Below are 8,991 nucleotides of genomic sequence, written 5' to 3' on the forward strand. Positions count from 1 at the left end.
TCAAAATGACTTGGAATAAAGTGCACGCCTGGTGTGAAATGTATGTATCTGCCGATAAAGCGACGATGTGGTACAAAGTGACAATGCGGTGTGAAGTGAAAATATGGTGAAAAGTGACTTTGACTGTTAAATAACCATCTGGTACGTAGTGCCATTTCCCCATGAACTTAATATTTCCTACTATTTCGTGCATATCCATTATTTTTTTTTCATTTTTATCTAAAGTAGGTAAAAACAATCGTGCTGATAGTAGCCGATTTTACATATTTGTTTTACTATAATATCACTTTTAATGATATATTACACTTTACCATATACACATCTCGCTTGCAAAACAACTTGTGTTTCTGAAATCTAACTAGAAAACCAAATAAAATTCCCTTGAAAAAAGTCGCTTGTGACGAACGAATATTATTATAACACCCTATATTTGCCGTGAATTAATCTCTGGCCAACACAATTGTTTATATTTTCAGTGAGATCATATTAGAGAAACGAAAAATTCATACATGGGTACCAGGAGGAACTGAAAACTATTCAAAATACCCTGACCAAATGAAGGGCGCCCTCAATTCAAAGGTGTTTGTACATCATGAATCCCGTCAATATCACAACTGTCTTTAAACTTGAAGGATAAATGGTATACTTTTGTGGTCAACAGTCAGCTTGTTAACTAATTAATTCAGTGTTACTAATCCTTAAGTAGACAGTCACAGTACCTTTTTGTGTTTGTGTTTTCTGAAGCTAAAAAACACATTAAAACACCAAGTTTTAGGCAGAGGGTTCTCCGAATCAGCCTATTCACATAGTTCATACCCACCATAGACTCTAGTCAGTCAAAATGACTATTTTGAACTGTGGGCATTAATCAGCAATTCTGCCAATGAAGGAGAGATAGAATCTAGGTCAGGGGAAGCCCCGTGGCCCCAAGATTCCGTTACGTCACGAACCACGTTACCGAGCCCATCAGGGCTAGATATCCACTCTGGTTCCTTTCTCTCCGCATCGAAGACTTAGACCAACGCTATAGTGGGTATGAACTATGTGAATAGGCGGGTTCGGAGAACCCTCTGCCGAAATTCACTACGTTCAATTACCCACCATTGACTCTGGTCGGTCAAAACGACTATTTTGAACTGTAGAGTCAGACGCCGATAGGTCGTGGGTTTTCCGAGCAAACAGAAAAATGATGAAAGTCTTTTACCAGTCCGGGATGAAACACTCTACAATAATCACTCAACACCCTAGTTAAGACCCAAAAAAGGCTGCTGCCTTACCTTGCCTGTGCTGTCCCCGGAGCAAGAAGCCAAAATACTGCTACGGTGACAGGGTTCGGTGTGCCCAAGAAAGCTAGACCCCAATCCAATTCTGGGGGTAGTAAGCTTTCGAAGTAAAGACCGAAACAGTTCTGCATGAGCGCATAGGCTGCAAAGCAGTACCTGGGAGCTTCCAGGGGAGTGCTGCCAGTAGAGAAATCTGTGGAACCCTTGTGGTCGTTCGGGCTGGGTCAGCAAACCAAGACTGACCCGCTACGATGGGACCCAACCTAAAGAGACCCTTCTCAATAAATTCAGTGTTTCTTAGGTGGTAGTTGATGAAGACGTTCTGCATTCTCCAGAAGCCTGCCCTCCATGTGTGCTCGAGGGGGGCCTGATGCTAGCACTAGTGAGTTAGCAAACGGACAGTCCTCATGTGCTCGTACTTGGTGTCTCTGCAAGCTCTGTGTCGAGGCAGTTAAAGTATTATAGACCTCTAATACAGTTGCAGTAAACCACCTGTCTTTAGCACAACTTGATTGTCCATAACGGCGGTACATCATTCAAGAAGAAAAAAGGCCCCAGCTTTGGTCGACGCCTACCTGAGGTGACGGCCAGTAGGAAGACTATTTTCCACATCAAAAATTTGAGTTGTGCTGATCGGAGAAGCTCAAAGGGCGGTCTGCTTAGAGCGGACAACACAGCCGACAAGTCCCAGTTGGGCGGTTCCCTTGTATGGGGTATCAGCGTCTGGAAAGCAGAAAATAGTCTCCTAATAATAGGACAATCGGCTAGTCTTGTTGCCGTACATTCTCAATGGTGAGGGACAAGGCCGACCTGTAGCAAATGATCGCTGCGTAGGACAAACCCACTTCGTCAAACAGGTGGATGAAGGAGCCTGCTACCTGGCCAATAGAGGGATGGTATGGATCAATCTCCCTTCCGCTACACCAATCAGTGTATGCTTGCAGCCTAGAAATGTAGGCCGCGTTGGTGGAATCCCCTGGCCAGAATATTGGCAGCCCACTCAGATAAGGCTTTCATATGTACGGGTCTACTGAGAGCCTCTATGTGTGTAAGTGATACTTGCTGGGCTCATTAGTGCGCTGTCTGGTTGGGACAACAGGTCCGGTAAGTCCGGAAGCACTGCTGGTTTTTCGACTAGCATTTCTGACAGAAGTGGAAACTAGGCCATGCTTGGCCAATTGGGTGCGACCAATGATAGTATGCAGGTGTGTACCTGTCAAAAGTTGCTCCAGTGCCCGGTGAACTAGCGGGAAGGGAGGAAAGGTGTACACAACTAAGTGGGTCCATGGGGTTAGCAAAGCAACCCTGGCCCAGGCTCCTAGAGTCGGCAGAAATGTTACGTATATCTGGAGCTTGGTGTTCCGGGGTGCGGCAAATCTGTCTAACCTTGGACCGTCCCACAGTCGAAACAGCCTGGAGGCTACCCACGGGGTATCAGCCACTCCGTGTTCTGGAGACGGAGTCGCCCTGAAAGTGCATCGCCAGACTGTTCCTCACCCCTGGAAGGTGGTGTGCGGTTAGCTCCACATTGTATTCCAGGCACCAAAAGAGGATTTGCTCCCCTAGGACTGACAACGATGGGGAACGCATCCCCCCTCTATCCTCCTTGAAGGAGACCACCACTGCGTTACCTGTGCAAAGCAGGACTCCGTGGTCTCGAACTACGGGTAGAAAGCGTGGTAGTGCTAAGTACACTGCTTTTAGTTCGAGTCAGTTGATATGGTAGTCCGAAACTAATGCGGGAGCCATATATTCTTGGGCTTGTTCGTCCAATAGATGCGCTCCCCAACCCTGGGGTCCAAGGGGACCCCCTTCTGAGGTTTGCCAGTGATGACCACCAGGGCAGGGCTTCCTTCACTTCCTAGATCGAAACCTACCTATCTAGTTCCCATAGGAGAGCTCGGCATTATAACAACAAGCGTTATACTGGGAGGCTGAGGGAATGCTGACTATGCGTTCGGCTACGCTGCTTAGCGCTAAGCAACACACTTGAAATAGCTATACCAAGCTTACCTCTGTGTCATGCCCAGGGACACCAACTGCATGTTGGGTCAAGATGGGACTTGTCGATTTACTAACGAGCCCAACTGGTGAAGTAAATTCTGTGTTAGCCTGACACGTTTGGCTATTAACCCCTTGTGTGGGATGTGTTAGTAGTAACCAGTTGTCTAGGTATGGATTGAGGTGTACCGGCATTGGTGAAGCAGCAGCACTACCTGTTTCATCACTCTGGTGAACATGTAGGGCATTGTGCATAACCAGAGCAGGGGGGCACCCGAAATTCGAATACTTGGCCCAGCCGGGCGATTTGAAGGAGATGGCAACTCGCGTATGTGCAGGCAGGCCCCGCTTAAGTCTAGTGGGGCTAGCCAGTCGAAACGGCGGATGGAGAGAAGAACCCTGAATGACGTCTCCATGTGGAACTGATCGAGGAGCACGTACTGATTCAGTCTGCCTAGGTCCAGAACTGGATGCCCGCCACATGTAGATTTTGGTACTACAAACACATTTGGCTAGAAGCCTGGCCTTAGTTCCGGCTGATCTACGCTGTGTATTGCGCCCTTTCCCAGCAAAACTGCTACTGGCACAGCCTCGCTGCAGCCGGTAAAATCGGGTAAACCACCGACTGTGAGGATGCCCTGCAATCAGCAGGGGGAGACCGAGAAAAAATATTGGTACCCCCACCATCGGGCCTATGTTTTTCTTCTAATCTGCCAATTAAAATAAAGCTGATCCAAAGAATATTAAAATCATGGTTATTTGTTTGTTCTAAAATTACTCAAATCTTTTTATGAAGTTTTAACAATTCAGTAAAAACTAGAGACTTACTGTTTTTGTATGATAAAAATATAGACATTTGGAAAGTTGAAAGGAAAATTAAACTAAACATGAATATTTTAAATTTTTTACAAATGATTTTTCAGCAGTATTTGTTTATATTTTTTATTAAATGTGCTAACAAAACGTTTAAAAGTCTATAGAAATAATCTATACCAATCTGAATTTTTTAATCATTATTTTTTTAAAGAAGGGAAATTAATTTTAAAATTTTATCTTAATAAATTATTCATTCACTGGGAGTTTTTGAAGATGCAAGATGGATAAAAACAAATATATATCCATTAAAAAGCATACCGTACAGTACAACTGATTGTAATGAGATTGACTAAAGTTCAATTTGAAATCAAAGAAAGCTTAGAAAGAACTCCCATGTGCTGGGAGTATTAGAGACACATTAAAAATAATTCAAAATTACTTGTACTTGAGATATTGATGGAAAAGCTGAAAACTAATAAATCAGAAAATTAATATAAACAAATTTAAGTGTAAAACTAATGATGTCTGCGCAATGTAACAAATCATCTATGTACCAAGTTTTATTGAAATGTGATTAGAACCACAAAATTATGAATTATAATGCTAATTAGGGAATTAATATGAACAGATTTTAACCCAAAAATAATCAGGTTTGTACATTGTCCTAGAGCATCTTTGTACTAAGTTACATTGAAAAGGAATAATTTCTACTTTAGATATCAGTCTGATAGCTTAAAATTGGTTAGGTAATTAATATGAACAGATTTTAACCCACAATTAATTAGGTCTGTCTATTGTCCTACAGCATCCATGTACATTTCATCTGAATGTGATGATTAGTACTTGAGATATCAGTGAACAAATCAGTGAAATTAATAAATTATGCTAATTAGGTAATTAATATGTAAAGATATTACCCTAAAAACTATCAGGTCTGTGCAGTGTCTTATGACATCTATGTACCAAGTTTCATTGAAATGTGATGTTTAGTACTTGAGATATCAGTGAAAAAAAAAGAAAATTGACTAATTATGCAAATTAGGTAATTAATATGCACGGATTTTTACCAAAAACTAATCAAATCTGCGCATTGGCCCAGAGCATCTATGTACCAAGTTCATCAAAAACCGATGTATGGTTCTTGAAACAGCAGTGGAACAATTGGACACACATACACACACACACACACACACACACATACATACATACATACATACAGACACACTAACTGCAAAGACTCCCATTGTGTGCTTCGTACATGGGAGTCAAAAATGTTGACATCTTATGATAGTATGTAATATTTTTGTAGGTGAGTGATATGAATCTAGGTAACTTACTCTACATATGCAAACATGCAGAAATATCCAGTACTATAGGACTGGCAGTTTAAAGTCATATAGGAAGTGTATAGTCCTATAGGACTTATTATCTCACACACCAGTCATATAGGACTGGCAGTTTAAAGTCATATAGGAATTGTATAGTCCTATAGGACTTATTATCTCACACACCAGTCATATAGGACTGGCAGTTTAAAGTGCTATAGGAATTGTAAAGTCCTATAGGACCTATGATTTCACACGCCTGTCCTGTAGGACAGGCAGTGTAAAGTCCTATAGGAATTGTATAGTCCGATAGGACTTATGATCTCACACACCAGTCCTATAGGACTGGCAGTGTAAAGTCCTATAGGAATTGTATAGTCCTATAGGATTTTTGATTTCATGCACCAGTCCTATAGGACTATACATGTCCTATAGAATTTCATGAAAAGTCCTATAGGATTTTTTTAAATTGTATAGTCCTATAGGATTTTTGATTTCATGCACCAGTCCTATAGGACTATACATGTCCTATAGAATTTCATGAAAAGTCCTATAGGATTTTTTTAAATCCTATAAGATTTTAAAAATCCTATAGAAAACTTTTGTAAGGGTTGTTCGAGTGAGTGTAAACAATTCATAGTTTTTTGGTCCTGGCAACTAACTATTAAGCCCTCGCCGGCCGAACGTCATCAGTCTCCATTGTTTTGTCAGGCATGTGTTGGGTTTTTCACACGACCTTGCCAGGCTACTAACTATTGGGTAAACAACAATAAATGTATGTACTGGAATTATTCATTTTTTGACCGTATAAATTAAATATTTGTTGTGCAAATTATTGTAATTTTTACTCAAATTATACTATTTTCAAAAACGTTGGCGTTTGTTAGTTTGGAAAATCAGTGTTTAAGTTGAAATGGCTGCGTAGACTTGTTTTGGGTGAGCATTTTTTCGCCTGTTAAAACATTTGTTGTTCAAATTATCGTAATTAATACTTGTATCATGCTATTTTCAAGACCATTGACAAAACTACTTTTCAAAAAACGTTTTTCCGAAATTTTCGAACTTAGGATGCCTGAAAATCCAAGGTCTATTGGATAAACCAAGGTGCGTCTCTGGGGTCAAACAGAAGATATATTGTTAATCTTCTCACTGTTGCGTGAACTGTGATTTTTGATTGGCCAAGAGACTTCAGGCAAGAAGAAAAATACGAACAACAATCAGTCAAGCTCCACGAATCTAACGACGTTCCTGCTTTTTGTTTGACAAGCTCGTGCCATAGGGTCACCTACAGTGGCCCATATATACAATTGGTCCGCTACATGAAAATCTGTCCACTACTTAAAAAATAGCTCTGCTACATGAAAATCGGTTGGCTACTTAAAAATTTAAATCAATGTTTCTGACACAGATATGTTAGATTTGTTGCGCCCAGCATGATTAAAACTGTTGTACGACACGATTTCAATTGTGTACTAGCTTTTTTCTTCGCATAAGTTGTATTTAAATATCAACAGCAATGGAAAACACATTTATTTAAATATCGACAGTGATTGAAAACACATTTATTTAAATGTTGACAGCGATTGAAAACACATTTATTTAAATATCGACAGTGATTGAAAACACATTTATTTAAATGTCGACAGCGATTGAAAACACATTTATTTAAATGTCGACAGCGATTGAAAACACATTTATTTAAATATCGACAGTGATTGAAAACACATTTATTTAAATGTCTACAGTGATTGAAAACACATTTATTTAAATGTCGACAGCGATTGAAAACACATTTATTTAAATATCGACAGTGATTGAAAACACATTTAAATGTCGACAGCGATTGAAAACACATTTATTTAAATGTCGACAGCGATTGAAAACACATTTATTTAAATGTCGACAGCGATTGAAAACACATTTATTTAAATATCGACAGTGATTGAAAACACATTTATTTAAATGTCGACAGTGATTGAAAACACATTTATTTAAATGTCGACAGCGATTGAAAACACATTTATTTAAATATCGACAGTGATTGAAAACACATTTAAATGTCGACAGCGATTGAAAACACATTTATTTAAATGTCGACAGCGATTGAAAACACATTTATTTAAATGTCGACAGCGATTGAAAACACATGTATTTAAATATCGACAAGATTAAAATTTGTTTGCTAGCTTTTCCGTCACAGAACATTTCATTTATATATCAGTCGTTATTGAAAATGCATGCAATTATTCTGCCACATATTATTTTGACATATTTGGGATTGATTGTTGTTAATGATACACGATTAAAATCTATATCATACATGTATTTGGGCTTGTTTATATATTTGTGCAGATTATTTGTGCGTGTGCCAATGAGGTTGCATGCTCATTATTATGACTGTTAACGTGTTGGAGCCAAGCTTATATCCATTATGATTTACAATCTGTAATCAAGTTTGATGCCCATCTATGCAAATATTTACTTCTCTGTAAGGTGAGGGAGCACGAAAAAAGTCAGTCGCAAATCTCTCCAAGTAATTGCGACATTGTTGCACTCTCCTTTTTGCGGTAATAGTCAGATCGTTATAGTTAGGTTTATTTCCGGCACAGTATCTCCTTCTGTGTGACTGATTCCAGGTTAGTTTCGGCCAAGAAAAACACTGACAAGTATTGTTTCAGCAAGTTGGCAAATTGTTATTGAAATAAACTGTCAGCAAATTTATGAATGGGCTGACAGTGACATTCTGTTTTATTAATTACCTAAACCAACTGTCATTATCAACAAGTCACTAGTAGTTTACAACGTTCAGTCCATGACAATAATCGTAGTTTAACATTGGTGGCGCCTGTCTACATGATACCGGTAACAAGTTTAAATTTTATGTTTGGTTTATCAGATTTGGTTGTCAAATGTACACTTACATCTAAAGTAAGTTTATTTTATTTTATTCATTATGGATGAAAGGTTGTGTTCACGGTCAGAAGTTTTTCGTAAAAAATGCGAAGAGGTTGTATGTGCAGCAGCATGTTGTATGTGTGGAAAAAATGCTCTATCATTCACATGTGAATTGGCTGGAAAACTGTCCTATAAATTTGTGACGTGCAAATTTGCTTATTCCTTCATTAAGCCCTGCACAAATTATGACAAAAGATATTTGGTATGTACAAAACTAATCAACAAATATGATGGATTGTGACGTAAAATTATTAAAGTATCATATTGCTTAGAATGTAAAAAATTGTTTCAATCTGGAAAAAAACAATCCTTGATTTTTTTTGACAATTACGGTGTCACACCAGAAGTGTTTAATATTCTAAATACATACTATGAATATCGACAATTAGCAATTGGAAGTTTATATTGTTCATCATTTAAACCACCTGGATATGCAACCTTCCACTACCCTGGTAATATCTCAATTTCAACATCACTTGATCAATTACATGGTATGCTTGGTGTACTATACGATGGTGCAAATAACGCAGGGGAACCAAGAGTAACCATGGACCGTCTAAACAAATGTCTAAGATGGATCCATGCAATCAACTTTCTGTATAAAGAGTTTA

The sequence above is a fragment of the Saccoglossus kowalevskii genome, chromosome 6 (genome assembly GCF_978046115.1).
Source record: "Saccoglossus kowalevskii chromosome 6, keSacKowa6.1, whole genome shotgun sequence".
Classification (NCBI taxonomy): domain Eukaryota; kingdom Metazoa; phylum Hemichordata; class Enteropneusta; family Harrimaniidae; genus Saccoglossus; species Saccoglossus kowalevskii.